General features: G+C 46.7%; 1 protein-coding gene across 7 annotated transcripts in view; it reads right to left on the bottom strand.

Moving 5' to 3' along the window:
* The window catches only part of SYT17 (synaptotagmin 17), a 100,170-nt gene that overhangs the window by 62,696 nt on the left and 16,320 nt on the right, over positions 1-21,154 (bottom strand). The gene's annotated exons all lie outside the window — the stretch shown is intronic.

Here is a 21,154-nt window from a genome sequence, read left to right as displayed (position 1 = left end):
GAGAGACATGGTAGTGCAAAGGCCCTGAGGTAGGGCCACGCTAGGTGTGCCTGAGATACCCAGCAAAGTTGATGTGGCCAAAGCAGAGTCCAGGAGGCCACTGACCAGGGAAATAAAGTTGGAGGGAGATACAGGGGCTGAGTCTCATTTAGATTTTATGTTGAATGAGACAGGAAGCCATTAGAAGGTTAGATGCAGGAGTAAGACATGAACTGACATTTATTTTACTGTATTCCCCTGGCTGCTGGGTTGAGAAATGCAATGCAAAGGAATGAAGCAGGGAGACCCATGAGGGGTGTCCTAACACTGCAGGTGAGAAGTGAAGGTGGCCTGGACCTGGTTGTAGGAGTAGAAGGGTTTGAAGGGGTTGATGGGGCTGGCCTGATTTGCTGATGAGTATAGGCTATGACTCCTGGGTTTGGGGATAAATGCGGGTGTCACTGATGGATATGGGGAACACCGGCGGAGGAGCAATATGGGGCAAAATCAACAGTCCAGGGTAGGAGTGAGACATGAGCCAGCCACTCCAGCAGGCGGCAAACTAAGTTCAGTGTTTCCAAAGCTGCCCTCAACAGAGCCACTGAGGGTGCTTGTAAATACAGATTCCTGGGGCCTCCCAGAGCCTACTTGATCAGATTCTTCAGGGGAGGGGCCTGGGAATCAGAATGTTTCACAAGTGCCCCGGAAATACTGATAACACTGGTGTTTCAAGCCACGGCATCAGATGAGATCACTCAGGTATCTTTAGTTAAGTCCACTGGAAGCCTCCTCAGGGATGCTCATCCTCAACACCCTGCACCCCAAACTTAGCTCATCAGCACCACCCTGCCCCATCCTCACCTGCTCCTCCTGTCTCACTGTCCAGCACCCCTAACCAGCAAGCCCCTCGACCCCGAAAGCTGAGTGAGGCTCTAGAGACCTCCCTCACCCTCTGCCCTCGTGTCGTTTCCAACTCCAAAAAATCCTCCAAGCCCCCCATGCCTGTCCAAAATCACTCCTGGATCCCTCCCCCACCACATCTAAGGTCACCTTGCCCTGTTCTCAAACATTCTCAAATCAGTGGTTCTCAAGGGGGTGATTGTGCCCTGCAGGGGGCATGTGGCAATGTCTGGAGATATTTTGGGTGGTGACAAGTCGGGGAGAGGGAGTTACTAGCATCTAATGGGTGGGGCCAGGGGTACTGCTAAATCTCCAACAATCCACAGGACGGCATCTACAACACAGAATGGTCCAGCCCAAGGTGTGACGAGTGCCAAAGCTGAGAATCCCTGCTCTAGGTCCACCTCGTGCTCTGCTCCAGAAACAGCAACCTCAAATTCAAATCTGACCAGGGCCTCCCCTATTTTTTGTCTTGCAACGGCTCCCATCCCCCTCAGGATGAGTGCTAAGATCCATGGCCTGGTCTGAGGCTTTTCATTCCCCAGCTTCCGCTTCCGTCAATCTTATGTTGCACCATTGCCCACACGGTAAAACTATGTGCCAGGTAAACAGAACATTCCAGACCATCCACCAACCCCCATCCCATGCGCACCCACAGCAGGGCACGTGTCCCTGCCACGTGCTTTCCTGTGAGCCTGAGATTTACCTCTTTCAGTGAACACGTGGCTGTTTATTCTACCAGCAGAAACTCCACCCTGTGCCAGGCAAAGGTGCTGCATTGGGCACAGAGCCGTGACTGAGTCCCTGCAGCGGAGGGAACCACTCAGGATTCTGGGTTCTAACTGTGGCCTTCAGCCTAGACTGCGAGCCCTTCACTTACCACTTTATCCCCAAGACCCAAGCCAGAGCCGACATATGGGCAACCCCCTAACATGCTGACTAAATAAACAAATGATAACCATAGCGGAAACATTGACCAATCACTTCTGTACCACACTTGGGGCTGAGCACCTTGCTTCTTATCACATTATGTCATTCAGTTCTCAAAGGGCCCTTCGATGATGGTGCAGGCTCAAGCGATTCTCCTACCTCAGCCTGCTGAGTAGCTGGGACTACAGGCATGCACCACCACGCCCAGCTATTTTTTTTTTTTTTTTTGTATTGTTAGTAGAGACGGGGTTTCACCATGTTGGCTAGGCTGGTCTTGAACTCCTGACCTCAAGTGATCCAGCCTCCTCGGCCTCCCAAACTGCTGGGATTACAGGCGTGAGCCACTGCGCCTGGCCAAGTGCTTTCCTTTATTTTCCCCTTTAATCTTCACAGCAACCCTATGGGAGAGTTACTGTTATTATCCTCATAATATATGACAGTAAAGGGATCTTTTATGCCTGAAAGGTCCAGGCATGTGCTGACATCACATTGTAAGTAGGTGGCAGAGCCAGGGTGTGAATAGAAAATACATATTGGATCTTTGTCCCCGTTGCTGGCAAAGACCTTCCAAAACCCCTGAACACTTACAGAGGTCGAGGTGGAGGGATAGCTTGAGCTCACAAGCTTGAGACCAGCCTGGGCAACCCCATCTCTACAAAAAATAGAAAAAAATTAGCAAGGCATGGTGGTGCATGCCTGTAGTCCCAGCTATTCTGGAGGCTGAGGTGGGAGGATTGCTTGAACCTGGAGGTCAAGGCTGCAGTGAGCCATCACTGTGCCACTGCACTCCAGCCTAGGTGACAGAGCAAGACCCTGTCTCAAATGAAAATAAAAATAAAATGCCCGGAATCTCCAGAATGATCAGAGTGTCTTTTGTATGTTAATGAGATGACTGGATGGGACTGGTCTTCAGAAAGATCAAAGCATGATTAAAAGGTTGGAACTTTCAGCTGCACTCCCAGACCTCCAGGGAGGGGAGGGGCTGGAGGTTGAGTTCTGACACCAATGGCCAATGGTTTAATCCATCCTGCCCATACAATGGTATCTCCATAAAAACCCTAAATGAAGGGATTCAGAAAGCTTCTAGGTTAGTGAATACATCAAGGTGCTGGGAGGGTGCTGTGCCCGTTGAGGGCGTGAAAGCTCCACACACAACCCCCTGCCTCATGCCTTGCCCTATGCATCCTTTCTACTTGGCTGTTCCTAGGTTGTGTCATTTATAATAAACTGGTCATAGTAAGTAAAGTGCTTTCCTGAGTTCTGTGAGCCTTTCTAGCAAATTATTGAACTTGAGGAGGGGGTCGTGGGAACTCCCAATTTATTAGCCAGGTCAGTCAGAGGTACAGGTGGCATCCTGGGGCTTTTGACTGGTATCTGAAGCAGGGGCAATCTTATGGGACTGAGATCTTAACCTGTGGGGTCTGCACTAACTCCAGGTATTTAGTGTCCATATGAATTGAATTGAAGGACACCAAGTTGGTGTCCAGAGAAATGGAGAAGTGGTTGGTATGAGGAAAAAAAACCCACAAACTTGGTGTCAGAAGAGTGAGTAAAAACAGTTTACGAGGTATGAACATAAAGAAACTAACTCCAGATCCTGAACTCTTGAAAACTATGCTTTTTGGCTTTTACTCCCACTTTTCCTACTGAAAATTGAGGCTCAGAGAAGTCAAGTAACTTCCCCGATGTCACACAGTGAGTATCCCCTGGAACACTAATGCCTGGACTAAGCAAGTGCTCAGTAAGTATCTGTTGAATGAATGAAGGTGTCAGTGGTCAAGTCAGGGTTGGAACTTGGGTCTGTCAGATTTTAAAGCCCACCCCCTTACCCACTATACTGGCACACTGTAAGAATCTAATAGATCTACTGGTCTTTTTTTTTTTTTTAAGCAGGGGCATCCCTTGTAGCTACTTTCCTTTCTTATGTCTGCTGCCCTTAGAAGCCCTCCCTATTATTGAAAATGGCACCTTCTCTCAGTCTGTGGTTTTGGGGGGCCACAGAAGAGGTATCTGTGCCTTCTATTTGTTTAGCACTCCTCCCCTCCCCACTTTTTCCAGTGTCAGAAGCTCTTTTGCTGTGATTTGGGTGGGGCTGACACTGGGCATTTGTACAGGAGTCAGCTGGTGGTCACTGATTCTGACAATCTACTGTGTAAGAGTCTATCTGACGACAAGGTTTGAGTCCCTGAATTTAGCTGTGCCTGAAGCTCAGGGAACTCCTAGGGTTCTCAGTTCCCTAAGTACCTCTTCCCCTGTCCCCCATGAAGGAAGCCTGAGTTGGGGCTGTGTCCCTGGTGACCCAAAGGGTCCTGACACATCACACAAATCTCGGGAGGCAAGTCCTTCCATGCCACCGATAAACAGGCCTCCATGACCACCTTTGTGCCACCCAGAAACCAATTTCCTCTCTCACACAGGTTCTATGTGCAGGTGATGTGGTCCCCTGGACTGTCCGGCAGTAGCTGGGGCCTCAGTGGGACCTGGTGCTGAAGCAGACCTCTACTGTTGGCCTCAAGAACACTGAGGGACCATTGAGAGAGCCCTGGGTGGTGGGGAGTCAGAGCTGCCCCCCAGCTGGTCTCCCCACTGGAATGTGCAGCCTTTATTCCAGTGATGTTGATGAGCTGATCCGACCTTCTGCCTCCACACATCACCTCTCGGTTGCCCAGTTTAATTCCCTAAGGAAGGTCACAGGGTCACCAGCATGGACAGAAGCTCTTTTGAAACTAAACCCTCAATCTCACCTCTCCTCTTCTCTTCTTTCTCTCAACACTGGGTTTACACACATCTTGAGGCCAACACCAGCTGTAGTAAAAGTCAAGATCAAACACCTTCTAGCCACACCATCTAGACATATCTGACTGCACCTGCCCTGGACACCCTGCCCAAGGGGGAAACCCACTGGATTCTCTATCACCTAGAAATAAAACTCGAATGGAGAGAAATGAAGAGGGAGTGACCTCAGTCCATGGAGCCGAGTCAATTAATCTGATCCTTCTAAGGCTTTGCTGTCAGTAGAGGAACCCCTTGCCTCTTATGGCTGCTGCACACTTGAATATGGCTAGTGCAAATTGAGATGTGCTGTGAATGTAAAAGAGGCAATGGATTCAACCATTTAGTGTGAAAAATGAATGTAAAATTTCACATCAATACTATTTTACTTTGATGACTTGTGGAAATGATAACACTTTGGATGTATCGGGTTCCATAAAATAATATTACAGTAAATTTCACCTATTTCTTTTTAGTTTCTAAAATGTGTTTCCTAGGAATTTAAAGTTAGGGTCATGTATATGGGCCCATGTATATGGCCCATTAATATGCAGCCCATATTGTATTTGTTGGGCTACACTGCTCTAGAGAGAAGTCCATGGGGACCTAGTCTAGAGATTCCCAGAGCTACCCTGAGGGCTTGGTGATTCACTTCTTTTGATACTATAAACTGCTCCACTATCCTTTCAATACCACCCTCTCTTTCTCCCAGAGAGTCTGACATGAGTCCTGGCTCTGCCATTTACTAACTGGATGACTGTGGGCAAGTTTCCTAACTCCCTGGCCTGAGTTTTCTTATCTGTACAATAGGGATAGTAAGGACACCAATCATATAGTTGTTGTGGGAATTAAATGGGTTAATATATGTGAAGGGCTTACAGCCCAGATTTAATAAATGAGCCTATCATCATCTTATTCATCATTTCCTTAAGCTGCCAAAGTCAGTTTTGCTGCTGCTTGAAATGTAAAGACCTTTTTCTTATAGCCCCATTAGTTTTCTCATTCATAGATATCAATATCATCCTTTTTTGTTTGTTTGTTTTCTTGAGACAGGGTCTTGCTCTGTCACTCAGGTTGGAAGTGCAGTGGTGCAATCATAACTCACTGCAGCCTTGAACTCCTGGGCTCAGGGGATCTACCTGCCTCAGCCTCTCAAGTAACTAGGACTATAGGTGTGCGCCAACATTCCTGGTTAATTTTTTATTTTGTAGAGAAGGGGTCTTGATTTGTTGCCCAGGCTGGTTTGAATTCCTGGCCTCAAGCATCCTCCTGCCTTGGCCTCCCAAAGAGCTGGGTTTACAGGTGTGAGCCACTGTGCCCAGCCTAATATGATAGATATTGAGGGCCATGGCTGTTTTTCAAAGGCAACTTCAGGTAATAAGAATATTGAGCTCAGAAGTCACCCTGTTTAAGTTCATGTCCAAGCTCCACCATTCGGTGAATAACTTTAGGTGAGTCACTCATTAACCAGGACCTCAGTTTCCTCCTGTGTAGAATGAAGGAGGGTCACCATACCTCACAGGCTTGAGTGAGTCTGCAGTGGGACCACATATAGAAAACACTTTGCACAGTGTCAGGAAACAGGACACATCTGACAAATGCTCATACTTATTACACTACGATGAGAGTCTCAAGGGCAGGGACCAGGCTCTCACTCATGTTTATAGCCCGGAACCTGCCATACATATGTGGTCAATCAATGTTGACAGCCCTTGGAAACATTCAGCTTCTCCCTCTCTGAACAAAGCCCTTCATGTTCTCTCTGAAGCTTACCACCAGAAACCTAGGCCACCCACCCACCGACCACTCAGAGCTCATAGCCTCATCTTCTCAATCCCACATGAAGTTGATGAATTGCTTGGATGACAATTGTTACTTTATTCTCCTCAATCAAACTGAGTTGAAATTTCTTGGCTAGGAAGACTTCAATGTAATTATCATGGTAATGACTGACATTGACATTTATTTAGTGTTACCAGTAGGAAGTTCACATTAATTGAGGCCTTGCCTCATGCCACAGGCATTATCAGATGACAGCCTAACTATGACCCTTGATGTTGGGGTTGTTATTCTTGCCATTTTCCAACAAGCTGAGCCTCAGTGAGACAGGGCAACAGTTAACACAGCCTCCTCATGTTCAATGGAACACAGCCTCCTCCATTCACTAACTTCATGGCCTTGGGTAAGTTACTCAAACTTTCTGTGCCTGAGTTTCTTTAACTGTAAAATGGGAATAATAATAGCCCCTGGGTGGAAATGAAAACCCTTAGAACAGTAAATGATCCATGGTAAGTACTCAGGGAGAGCTAGCAATGATTATTATCAATGACATTGAGTAATTACCCAAGGTCACACTGCTGGAAGTGGTTGGGCTGGCTCTGACCTGAAAATTAAAGGACACTAGGTCTGTGCTTTTGACCATGATATGGCACCACTGTAAACATGTGCCAGGCTCTCTGATCTTCATGCTTCATAACGACTAAGTCTGATTGCCCACAATAACCCTTTAAAGTAAGTACTACTGCGATCAGTGTTGTGGTGGTAAATCTTTAGTTCTTGGGGTGGGGTGGGCAGAGGTTCTAACTTATGACACTGGTCAATTTCATATACAATAGCTGGTCTCCAGCTATCAATGTGATGATGTTAACCAGCTTGCAAAATTCTTGAAAACTTAACAATTGGCTCTGGGAGCCAGCACACCACACAATCCCCATTTACAGACAAGGAAATTGAGGCTTAGAGATGACAAGTAACTCACCTGAGCCTACACCTCTAGTGGATGTCAAAGCCAAGACTTGAAGCCAAGTCTGTATGACTGCAGGGTCTATGCTCTTAGCTATCATGAGATCGCCTCCCTTGTGGGGTATAGAAGTTAGTACAGTGAGTGTTGGTACAGTACAGCAAGACCTCCTGCCTGAAAGCCATGTGACATTGGACAAGTCACTCAACCTCTCTGTGCTGCAGTTCTCTAGTCTATATAACAGGAAAGTTGGTCCAAATCACCTCTGGTTCCTCTTCTAGTTCATTTTATAACTAGGAATCAAAAGTCCATGTTGAGGCCGGTCACGGTGGTTCATGCCTGTAATCCTTGCACTTTGGGAGGCCAAGGCAGGTGGATTGCTTGAGCTAGAAGCTCAAGACCAGCCTGAGCAACATGGCTGAGCAAATTAGCCAGGCATGGTGGCTCACGACTGTGGTCCCAGCTACTCAGGAGGCTGAGGCAGGAGGATTGCTTGAGCCAAGGAGGTAGAAGCTGCAGTGAACTCTTACTGCACCACTGCACTCCATTCTGGGCAACAGAGTGAGACCCTGTCTCAAAAAAAAAATAATAATAACAAACAAACAAACAAACAAACAAAACAAAACAAAAAAAACCTGTCCTTTTTCTTTAGAGGCCCTGTCTCTAAAAAAACAAATCAAAACAAACAAAAAAGTGCACGTTGATATCTAAAATGCAAAATCAATTTCTATTTAAGGAGGAAGAAAACATGAAGGACCGCATGAAAAGAAACTTCTAGTTAATGGCTGCTTTGTAAGACGCTGGCCTGGGCCCAGCTCTGGCCACACAACATTGCCAAAACACTGCTGTCCATCAGAACCTGAGCAGGAAACAATTTTAATATACACACAAAGGCCAGGACTCTACAGAGAGGGTCAAGGCTGACAGCAGCTCAGGGCAAGTTAAAGAGGGATTTCTCATTAAGAAACCTGGCATTTGCCTTGTCAAGAGCCTCGTCTGGTAAGGTACCAGGTGGTGAGTGATCTCAAAATACAAAATGCAGTAAGGTGTCTCTGTTTACCAGGCGGTTTTTGGCAGCTGACAAGGCAGGCTGGGGGCGTTTGTAACTCCAGGCAGTTTCCAAGTATCGGGTCCAATGAGCACATAACTCTGAGCACCTCAAATTATCAAGTATTTTGGCTTAAAAAAAAGTCCCAGAGAAACTATTCTGGATGACATTACAATGGTGGACCCATGTCATTATACATTTGTCCAAACCCACAGAATGCACAACGCCCAGAGCATCCTAATGTAAATTATGGATTTGGGGTAATAATGATGTGTCAGTGTAGGTTTATCAGTTGTAACAAATGTACCATTCTGGTAGGAGATGCTGATAACAAAGGAGAGTACATACGTGTAGAGGCAGGGTGTATATGGGAAACCTTTGTCCCTTCCTCTCAATTTTCCTATAAACCTAAGACCACCCTAAAAAATAAAGTCATTTAAAAAAAAAATTATTCAGCTGGGTGCTGGTGGCTCACATCTGTAATCCCAGCACTTTGGGAGGCCAAGGCGGGTGGATCACATGAGGTCAGGAGTTCGAGACCAGCCCGGCCAACATGGTGAAACCTTGTCTCTACTAAAAATACAAAAATTAGCCAGGTGTGGTGGTGCATGCCTGTAATCCCAGCTAGTCAGGAGGCTGAGGCAGGAGAAATGCTTGAAATCGGGAGGCGGAGGTTGCAGTGAGCCGAGATCATGCCATTGCACTCCAGCCTAGACAACAGAGCAAGACTCTGTCTTTAAAAAAAAAAAAAATTCTTCTATCGACTGTCTGCCTGGGGCATGGTTATGACCAAAGTAGTATAAATTGAAACACAAATCAGATTCTAAGCCAATTCCTTCTGGTTTCAATCTCAATTGTGTCTCAATCTCCCCCCTTCTCGGTGCGTTCCTTCCTTGGGTCCCTCCCTGTGACCTTCTGGCACCTGGGTTCCCAATCACCATTTATTCAGCATATATAGCATGACTCCATCTTTTTTTTGAGTCTTTTTGGTTTTGGTGGGTTTTTTCTTTTGAGACAGGGTCCGGCTCTGTCACCCAGGCTGGAGTGCAGTGTTGCCATCATAGCTCACAGCAGCCTCCACCTCCCATGCTCAAGTGATCCTCCCACCTTAGCCTCCCAAGTTGCTGCGACTGTGGATGTGCATCACCACATCAGGCTAATTTTTAAATTTTTTATAGAGATGGGGATCTCACTCTTTTTCTCTGGGCTGGTCTTGAACTCCTGACTCACATAATCCCCCCGCCTTGGCCTCCCAAAGTGCTAGGATTACAGGAGTGAGATGGAGTCTTGCTCCTTCACCCTGGCTGGAGTGCAGTGGCGCGATCTCAGCTCACCGTAACCTCCACTTCTCGGGTTCAAGCGATTCTCCTGCTTCAGCCTGCTGAGTAGCTAGGTAGGATTAGAGGCGCCCACCACCATGCCCAGCTAATTTTTGTATTTTTAGTAAAGATGAGGTTTCACCATGTTGGCCAGGCTGGTCTCGAACTCCTGACCTCAGGTGATCTGCCTGCCTCAGCCTCTCAAAGTGGTGGGATTACAGGTGTGAGCCACCATGCCTGCCCCCACTCCCCAATCTCTTAAAAAAAAAAAAAAAAGGTTTGTTTTGTTTTGTTTTGTTTTTTAAAAAAAGGTTAAATAAATAAATGAAAGAAGCAGTGCCATGGAGGAGAGTGGCTGAGAGTACAGCCTCTGCAGCTGGATGACATGGGTTCAAGTCCCAGTTCTGTGGCTTGGATGGGTTGCTTAATGCATGCCTCAGTTTCTTCATCTATAAAATGGGGTGATAATAATAGTTGACACAATAAAAGCACTTAGCAGAATGCCCAGTGCACAGTGAGTGCTATGTGAGAGCTTGCCACCATCACTCTCCTCACAGTGCTCCCCCAGATCCCCATGCAGTAAGAATTATTATCCCTAATGTACAGCCTAGGAGTTAGACCCAAGTTCACACAGCTGGGAAATGGTGAAGCTGGAACTTTTAACCAGATCAGTCTCATTCAAAAGCGCATGCTCTTTACACAGTATTGGTTCAATTCAGAAGACATCTATTGAGTTCCTTCCAAGTGCCAAAGATACCAAGACTAGAACCCTTTTATTTGGCTGGGCGTGATGGCTCACATCTGCAATCTCAGGACTTCGGGAGGCCAAGGCAGGAGGATTGCTTGAGGTCAGGAGTTCGAGACCAGCCTGGGCAACACAGTAAGACTCCGTCACTACAAAAAATAATTTAAAAATTAGCTGGGCGTGGTAATTCACACCTGTGGTCCAAGCTCCTTGGAAGGCTGAGGCGGGAGGATCACTTGAGCCCAGGAGTTTGAGGCTGCAGTGATCATGATCGCACCACTGCACTCCAGCCTCGGTGACAGCGTGAGACCCTGTCTCTAATACATCAATAAATAAAGATACCAACACGAAATAACAACAAATGCTGATGTCTATGGGGTATTTACTCTGCCCCAGGGGCTGGCCAAACCTTTTCCTGTACATCAGCAGGATGCTGAGGGAGGGTGTTTCCTGTTGACCCCAGAACACGCTGCCCTGGCCCAAAGTGAAGACCAAGGAGAAGTACCCAGGGGCCAGCAACATCTGGGACACAACCTCTCTCTCTGCGATTTGTGAGAGGTGGAGAGGTGGTTCTGCAGCGTTCACAATCCTCCCTACTCCCAGTATCTACATGTAAAAGGGATGAGGGGAGAGGGAGCATTGGCTGAGTGGAGACAGCTATAGATTTTCTTTGTCATCCGTTCCCCCAAAAGCTCAGAGAGAGACATGGCTGCCAAGACAGTCACTTGCAAAGATTGGGCACCTCTATAAGAAGGGGGGACTGGCATCTTTTTCTTTACAGGTTTCCGCTTAGCCAATGTTCTTATTTATCTGCATTGCACCTTCCTGATCAGAGGAAAGGGGAAATGAAGAGAGATGGCAAGCAGGGAGAAGGTGAGGCATGGAAGATGCTGCATTCTGAGCCCTGAGGGTGGCAAGAGAAAGTGTAGCAATGCTAAAGGTGCCCACCACAGCACCTAGCCCCGACCAGAACAGACTTCGTTGACTGCCTACTGTCAGCCCTACATCTCTGCTTAGGTCTCTCGGCCAGTGGAGTCTTTCCTACTTGTGCCCACAAGGCAAGTTGGAGGTGCCCAGGGAATTAAGGACTTTTGGGAGCATCCTGCAACCCATGCCACATGGGAACTCGGCGAATAAATACCCCAGCTCCCTCACCCCTGGGGTAGGCTACACTGAGTTCCCCAGTATGATTAAGCTCTAGTTGCCCACAGTGGTGAGACACTTTATTGGTCTCATTTCCTCCCTTCTCTTCTGGTGTTTCTCAGCATCACTTCCTAAAGAAAATGCATGCACTCAAATCTTTGTCTTTAGAGGAACCCAACCTAGGATAACAGATGACTTTCCCAGGTGTCAGCAGACACTGGAGAAGACAGCTTGGTTAGTGGCCACACGCACAGACTCTGCTTCCTAAGCCACAATGCTCTGAATTCTAGACATCAAAGGTCTAAAAGGCTTTCATTTGGGCAGTGCAAATCTCAGGTTGAAGCAATGTTCGGAAACATAAATATCCAGCATTCCAGTGTGCAAATATCACTTTTGACTAAACATATTTTCTTCTTCCAGGCCCAAATCAAACATTCCTCTTCAGTGGGCAATCTGGCTTTGTAATGTAAGATACTGCCTCCTGACATGACTCAGAACTCTTCTACATGAATGCCTAAGAGCACTTTAACTTGAACCTACTCCTTCCCAGAACGGCTCCATAAAATATCATCTTAGTGGCAGCCCTGTATGGGGTGCACCCTGCACACCGGCCACTGAAGCAGCTGGGCACAGCACTTGCCACGCCAGCTTATGAAACCGTCACAACATCCAGCCCCTAAGTGGCAGAGCCAAGTTTTAGATGCAAGTCTGGGCAGGTCAAATGTCCGAACCCTTTCCACCTTCCACCTTTCACCTTTCACCTTCCACCAGCCACCCAGTGTTTCTCGGAACGAGGTCCAGAGTTTACCTACATTAGAATCTCCCAGCCCATTGGCTCAAGTGCAGATTCATGGGCCTCTCACCCAGGATGTGGGAAATCAGAATTAGGGAGGCTGAGGTCTGGAGGCTCCACAGTCACAGCTCCCACCTGATTCGGATGCTTGTTAAAGTAAGAGAACCATCACAGTAGTAGAAACCCACTTGACCACCCCCAACCGACCCCGCACTGTTTGATATTCCTTGTTTATAGTTTCCTCAAAGGCTGCTTCTGGGCATCAAAGCCTCTGCTTTCAAATTGCATCCTTTGTCACCGCCACCTTACACGGGGTCCAGATCATCACCACCTCTCACCTAAGAGACCACAGCAATTTTTCCTAACTGGCACCGGTACTTCTTGTCTTTTGCTCCTCAGCATTTTCCTATGAACGTTCTCTCTCTCCCTTTTCCCTGTAGAAACAGGGTCTCTTCATGTTGCCCAGGCTGGTCTCGAACTCCTGGCCTCAAGCAGTCCTCCCACTTGGCTTCCCAAAGTGTTGGGATTTTAGGCATGAGCCACCACACCCAGTCTACATTTCTTTTTTTTTCTATGAGACAGGGTCTCGCTCTGCCGTCCAGACTGGAGTGCAGTGGTGCGATCTTGGCTCACTGCAGCCTCTGTCTCCCGGATTCAAGCGATTCTCATGCCTCAGCTTCCCGAGTAGCCAGGACTACAGGCATGCGCCACCACAACTAGCTAATTTTTGTACTAAAAAGTAGAGATGGGATTTCACCATGTTGGCCAGGCTGATCTCGAACTCCTGGCCTCAAGTGATCCTCCCTCCTAAGTCTCCCAAGGTGCTGGAATTACAGATGTGAGGCACCGTGCCTGGCCGTGGCTTACACTCTCAACACTTTCAAATACAGAGAGGCTTAAAGAATTGTACAGTGCGGCCACGCGGTGGCTCGCGCCTGTAATCCCAACACTTTGGGAGCCAAGATGGGCAGATCACGAGGTCAGAAGATTGAGACCATCCTGGCTAACATGGTGAAACCCCATCTCTACTAAAAATACAAAAAATTAGCTGGGTGTGGTGGCGGGCGCCTGTAGTCCCAGCAACTTGAGAGGCTGGGGCAGGAGAATCACTTGAACCCGAGAGGCAGAGGTTGCAGTGAGCCGAGATCATGCCACTACACTCCAGTCTGGCGACAAAGTGAGACACAGTCTCAAAAACAAAAAAACAAAACAAAACAAAACAAAACAAAAGAACTGTACAGTGCACACTCTTAGATACATCCCCTAGATTCTGAAATGAACAGTTACTGATATTAACAATGTTGTAATTATATTTAAAATATGCTCTATTTGCTTCTTCCCTATCCATCTATCACTCTATCTTTTTTGAACGCATTTCAAAATAAGTGGCTGACATTGGTACACTTCCTCACTGTCTTAGTCCATTCAGGCTGCTGTAACAAAAATACTATCAACTGGGTGGCTTGAAAACAACAGAAATTTATTTCTCACCCTTCTGGAGGCTGAGAAGTCCAAGATCAAGCCACCAGCTGATTTCACGTCTGCTGAGGACCATTCCTCATAGATGGGACCTTTTGGTTTTGCCCCACATGGAGGAAGGGGCAAGGCAACTCTCTGGAGCCTCTTTACAAGAGCGCTAATCCCATTGAGAATGGCTCTGCCCTCATGGCCTAACCACCGCCCCAAAGGCCGTCTGAATACCATCCCCTCGGGGTTAGGATTTCAACATACGAATTTAGGAAAACTTCAGACCATGGCACCCATACACATTTCGGCATATCATTAACCAGAGTTCAGTGTTTGTTTATGGTGGGTTTTTTTTTTTTAGATTAAACTTATATGCAGTGAAATGCACAAACTTTAGGAATACTGGATGAGCCTTGCCAAATGGATACAACTGTGTATCCTTCCTAATGCTCAGAAAGGTTCCCGCATGGCCACGGGGCATCTAATCTCTCCACTGCCCTTGTTCTTCCTTCCCCAAACCACATGAACTCAAGAGAAAATGAACCACCTGCATCGTGGATATTTTTACGGCTTAAAAACACACACACAGTTGGTCAAAAAGCCATCTGCACACCCATGTTCATAGCAGTATTATTTATAATAGCCAAACGGTGGAGGCAACCCAAGTGTCCATTAAAGGATGAATGAATCAACAAAATATCACACACACACACACACACACACACACACACAGAGGAATATTATTCAGTTCAGCCTTAAAAAGGAAGGAAATTCTGACTCATGCTACAACACAGATGAACCTTGAAGACATTATCCCGAGTGAAACAAGCCAGCCACAGGAAAAATAATCTATGACTCTACTTATATGAGGTACCTAGAATTGTCAGATTCATAGAAAGTAGAATGATGGTTGTCAGGGGCTGGGGGGAGAGGGAGATGGGGAGTTATTGATTAATGGGTGTAGGGTTTCAGTCTTGCAAGAGTTCTGGAGAGGGATGGTGGTGATGGTTACACAACAATGTGAATGTACTTAATGCCACTGAACTGTACAGGCAAAAATGGTTAAGACGGTAAATTTCATGGTGTGTGTATTTTCCCACAATTAAAACTAATAATTTTTTTTTTTAATTTCGAGATGGAGTTTCACTCTTGTTGCCCAGGCCAGAGTGCAATGGCGCGATCTCAGCTCACTGCTACCTCCACCTCCCACGTTCAAGCATTTCTCCTGCCTCAGCCTTCCAAGAAGCTGGGATTACAGGTGCCCGCCACCACACTTCACTAACTTTTTGTATTTTTAGTAGAGACGGGGTTTCACCATGTTGGCTAATAATTTTTTAAAAGAGTTGAGCCTACACAGATTTCAATGGCTTTCAATCCATTCCGATGAGCAGAATTTCTCTAAATAGCCAGTGTAATTTCATGTCTATGTCAATCCCCTCGTCCTACTCACTGTATGGTCTTATTTTCATTATCTTCCGGCCAACCTTATCACTGAGACCCCAAAAATGCCATAGCTCCATTAGCTGCCAGTTTCCCGAATGCCAAGATCAAAGATGCAGTCAGATAGGATGTTGCAAGACAGATGGGATGTTCTGCCTTGAACCAGGAGGTGCCTATATGCTGGCCCCACAAGCCACCCATTCGTCTTCCACATGGGTTTTCCAAGAAGAAAGTATAACTAGACACTAAGCATTAGCTCAACTCCACACTCCATTAGAATAGGCTAAAAGTAAGAAATTGAATAGTTTTGTCTTGTATACCATTACACAACTGCCTCCTCTCCTTTCCATTCCACTGACCAACCAACCAATTTGGTGAAGGCAGATGTTAGCTTCTAACAAAAATCAGCAATCAGGGCAGCTATTCTGGCTCACGTCTTTAATCCCAGCACTTGGGATCCTCCCAAGGCAGGAGGATCGCTTGAACCCAGTGGTTTAAGACCAACCTGGGCAAAATAATGAGACTCCATCTCTACAAAAAATAAAAAATTATCTGAGCATGTTGGTGTACACTTGTGGTACCACATGGTCCCAGCCACTTGAAAGGCTGAGGTAGGAGGATTGCTTGAGCCCAGGAGTTCAAGGCTGCATTGAGCCATGATTACACCACTGCACTCCAGCCTGGGTGACAGAGCAAGACCCCGTCTCAGAAAAAAAAAAAAAAGACAGGTTGAGGTCCTAACCCCCAGTATCTCAGAATGGGACCTTATTTGGAAATTGGGTCATTGTATATGTCGTTATTTAAATTAAGATGAGGTCACACTGGAGTAGGGTAAGTCCTAATTCAATATGACTGGTGTCCGGTGTCCTTATAAGAAGAGAAAGACGTGGCTGACGCCTGTAATCCCAGCACTTTGGGAGGCCGAGGCAGGTGGATCATGAGGTCAGGAGATCGAGAACATCCTGGCTAACACGGTGAAACCCCATCTCTCCTAAAATTACGAAAAATTAGCCAGGCGTGGTGGTGGGCACCTGTAGTCCCAGCAACTCGGGAGGCTGAGCCAGGAGAATGGCGTGAACCCGGGAGGTGGAGCTTGCAGTGAGCCGAGATCGCACCACTGCACTCTAGCCTGGGCGACAGAGCAGCACTCGTCTCAAAAAAAAAGAAGAGAAGAGACACAGACACACACAGGGCAAAAATGTCCATGTGATGTTAGAGCAGGGATTAGAGCAACGCAGCTCCAGCTGAGGAATTCCAAGGACTGCCTGCAACCACCAGAAGCGAGGAGCAAGGAAGGCTTCCCCTCCAGGTTTCAGAGGGGACATGACTCTGCTAATGCCTTGATCTGGGACTCCTTGCCTCCAGGCCTGTGAGACAATAAATTTTTGTTGCTTTAAGCCACTCAATTTGTAGTACTCTGTTATGGCAGCCCTGGCAACAAAACTACATCCAAATCCCCATCTCCGGCTCTGCTTCTAGGGAACCCGGCCAAAGACAACCAGCTTGTTTCTTTCTTTCTTTCTTTTTTTTTTTTTTTTTTTTTTGCAGAACTTAATTTTTTTTAACTTTTATTTTAAGTTCAGGAGTATAAGCGCAGGTTTGTTACATAGGTAAACTTGTGTCATGGGGGATTGTTGTATAGATTATTTCATCACCCAGGTATTAAGCCTAGTACCCATTAGTTGTTTTTCCTGATCCTCTCCCTCCTCCCACCCTCCATTCTGTGAAAGGCCCCACTGTGTGTTGTTCCCCTCTCTGTGTCCATGTGTTCTCAGCATTTAGCTCCCACTTACAAGTGAGAACACGGAGTATTTGGTTTTCCATTCCTGGGTTGGTTTGCTGAGGATAATGGCCTCCAGCTCCATCCATGTTCTTGCAAAGGACATGATCTTGTTCTTTTTCATGACTGCATAGTATTCCATGGTATATATGTACCACATTTTCTTTATCCAGTCTATCACTGATGGACATTTAGGTCGATTCCATGCCTTTGCTATTGTGAATAGTGCTGCAATGAACATAACGCATGCATGTGTCTTTATAATAGAACAATTTATATTCCTTTGGGTATATGCCCAGTAATGAGATTGCTGGGTGGAAAGGTATTTCTGTCTTTAGGTCTTTGAGGAATTGCGACACTGTCTTCCGCTATGGCTGAACTAATTTACACTCCCACCAACAGTGTATAAGCGTTCCTTTTTCTCTATGACCTCACCAGCATCTGTTATTTTGGACTTTTTAATAGTAGCCATTCTGACTGGTATGAGATGGTATCTCACTGTAGTGTTGATTTGCATTTCTCTAATGATCAGTGATGCGCTCTTTTTCATATGATTGTTGGCAGCATGTAAGACAACCGGCTTTTCCACTCAAGGAGCGTAATTTCCAGAGTAAGCATTAGCTGGGCAATAGGAGCATATTCTTCCCTCAGTCAGAGTCTCCAGTGCCTCTCTTTGTGTGAGCTTCTTGCCTCACTAGTATGAGTCTGGTATTCAAAGTGAAATACTCATATAGCATGACCTTCCTAGTGGATTCCATCATTTAAAACTTCTGCCTGAAATACATTTGCTCCCCAAATGTGAGCAAATACATCCTGATCCACTCCAACGGTGCAAGACCTGCTATATTGGAATTACTGAGAGATGGTACCTCAGTCTTCAATATGGTGCCCATTTTCAAGGCCAATTTTGATCATTCTTAGTAAAACGAGTCTTGGCAGGGCTCAGTAGCTCATGCCGATAATCCCAGCAAACTTTAGGAGGCCGAGGTGAGAGGATCGCTTGAGACTAGGAGTTGGAGACCAGCCTAGGCAACATAGCGAAATCCCCATCTCTGCAAAATGTATTTTTTTAAAAACTAACCAGGTGCAGCGGCATACAACTGTAGTCCTAGCTACTCGGGAGGCTGAGGTGGGAGGATCTCTTGAGCCCAGGAGTTTGGGGCTGCAGTGAGCTGTGATTGCACCACTGCATTCCAGCCTGGGCGACTGAGCAAGACCCTGTTTCTAAAAATAAAAAAAAATAATAATTTTAAAAAAGCAAATGAGTCCTGATTGCCCATTTATTACCGCATGCAGCACACTGCATTATGGCTTGCTGTTTACCAAACTGTCTTTCCCACTAGACTGGAAGTTTCCTGCTGCTAGGAATGGTATGGTATTCATTTTTATTAATCCAACTAGAAATGCCGGGCATATAATAGGACCTCAAGAAAAACAGAATGAAGAAATGAGCAGATCAGAGAAGAAAAAACAAAGAATAATAAAGAGGGGAGAAGAGAAGGAAAACAAACATCTTAAGGGTCCAGATGACGCTTCCAAAAACTATTTTGAACAGTACTAAGAAAACACTCATCATCATCAGGAATGAGAGACAGAAGGCATTTACAGCCAGGATTTAAGAGTCAAACCCACAATTAAAGGCATTAACAGCCACTACTTGGCTGATAATAGCACCAGCAAGGCTGGAAGCCCGAGTGTGACAGACCAGAGTGTAAATCAGATCAGCAGTTAGAGCAGTTGACCTGCCTGCAATATTTCAACTTTATACACACTTTTGTTATTTTATTTTTTTAGAGACAAGGCCTCACTCTATTGACCAGGCTGGAGTGCATTGGCGCAATCATAGCTCACTGCAGCCTCAAACTCCTGGGCTCAAGCAATCCTCCTGCCTCAGCCTCCCAAGTAGCTGGGACTACAGGCACATGCCACCATGCCTGGCTAATTTTTTTTTTTTTTTATGTTTTGTAGAAATAGGGTGTCACTATGTTGCCCATGCTGGTCTCGAACTGTTGGGCTCAAGCCATTCTCCCACCTCAACCTCCCAAAGTGCTGGGATTACAGGTGTGAGCCATTGCACTCAGCCCTATACACATGAATACTTTTAATTTATAGAGGCACTGAAAGGTCCCCATGAAACTAAGGCACGGCCTGCAGCTCTATCAAGGGTGAGGAGCCAGCCCTTGTCTGGGAGAAACCTGCTCCCGCAGTGACCTGAAACAGGCCCGGCTGTCCCTCTTCAAATGGAAAGGAGACGGCAGCCCCGAGATTAACTCAGCTGAGGAGACGCCAGCTCCTCTGCCGCAAGAAGGCTCAGCATCAGGAGTGAACGGGAACACTCCCCGCCTCTTGTCTGCCCAATTAGATATTCACCAGGTGTGATTACCGCTTAGTGCACTGGAAGGCGACGCATTACAGGCTCACTCTGAATGGGTTCACAATAGAAGACGTCGTCTCCTGACAACTGGGCCTGCCACTGTGGAGTGCTCGCCACCCGCCAGGCCCTCGCTGCGAGGTGGTGTTACTACCTCCACTTCACCTGAAGTGAGGTGAGGGAGCACAGGGGCCCAGCAACAGCTAGGCACTGGGAGGAAGGTTGCAGCTTGGACCCAAGGCCATTTTCTCTGCACGTCACCAAATGGCTCCCCATGGAAAGGCAACTTTTTTCTTTTTTTTAAGAGACAGGGTCTCACTCTGTCAACCAGGCTGGAGTGAGCTGGAGTGAGTGCAGTGGCTCGATCATAGCTCACTGCAGCCTCAAACTCTAGGCTCAAGAGATCCTCCTGCCTCAGCCTCCCAAGTAGCTAGAATTACAGATGTGCACTACCATGCCTAGCTAATTTTTAAATTGTTTTTTGTAGAGACGGGGTCTCACTGTGTTGCCCAGGCTGGTCTTGAACGCCTAGACTCAAGTGATTCTCCTGCCTCAGCCTCCCAAAGTGCTGGGATTACAGGCATAAGCCACTGCGCCTGGCCTGGAAGGCAGCTCTTATTGACCTCATGGTGGCCAAAGCCCCCTCCCCTGTTTCTCCATCTCCCGTCCCTGTTCCTACAACAGCCATCCCACAGGACAGGGAGAGAAGGAAGGGAAGAGGGGAGGAGGGGAGGGAGGAAGGAGGGGAAGGAGGGAGAAAGGGAGGGAAGAGGGTAGCAGGGAAGGAAGGGAGGGGGAGGGAGTGAAGAGAGAAGCGGGAAGGGAGGGAGGGAGGAAGGAGTGGCTGGGTCTTTTCCTTTCCTTGGGCTCCCCACATCCTTCTACCTACAATGGGTAGACAGTTACCCTCTAATATGCAGGAATGCCCAACAGCCAACTGGAGACACAGCCTGGTCCGTGGGTGGCTTCCCGAGCAGCCAACCACATTTCCCTGGGCTGGACAGGGGGAAGGAAGCCAATCTAACAGTTGGCCTGAAAAACATCCATGCCTCATCCTGTTTTCCAGCCTTCACTTTTTCCCCAAAAAAATCAATTTCTGAAAGTCAAAATGATTGATAGCTTTATACCCTGTGCAATCATTCTCCTTATTAAATAACTCAGCATCGATGATTTTAAAAAGGCTTCCAGAGTGGTGGTGGTTACAGGAATCTATACATGTGATAAATTTTCACAGAACGACACACACGAGTGATGCACATAAAAAGTAGTGAAATCTTGAGGTCAGGAGATCGAGACCATCCTGGATAACACGGAAAACCTCATCTCTACTAAAAAAAAAAAAAATACAAAAAAATTAGCAGGGCGTGGTGGCGGGCGCCTATAGTCCCAGCTACTCAGGAGGCTGAGGCAGGAGAATGGCGTGAACCTGGGAGGTGGAGTTTGCAGTGAGCCAAGATCACGCCATGGCGCTCCAGCCTAGGTGACAGAGCGTCTCAAAAAAAAAAAAAACTAGTGAAATCTGAGTAAGCTCTAGGTTAGTTACCAACATCTATTTCCTGGTTGCGTAAGATGCTATCATGCTGGATCAAGAGGACACAGGAACTCTCTGCTATTTTTGCAACCTCTTGTGAGTCAAATATTATTTCAAAATAAAAAGTTTTAAAAATCCAAGAAAGCCTTTTAAACAGTAAAATAAAATAAAAATAATCACTTTTTAAAAAAGCTCC

This window comes from Pan troglodytes, chromosome 18 (assembly GCF_028858775.2).
Source record: "Pan troglodytes isolate AG18354 chromosome 18, NHGRI_mPanTro3-v2.0_pri, whole genome shotgun sequence".
Lineage (NCBI taxonomy): Eukaryota > Metazoa > Chordata > Mammalia > Primates > Hominidae > Pan > Pan troglodytes.
Note: the sequence above shows the minus strand (reverse complement) of the source record. Positions and strands in the feature narration are given on the sequence as shown.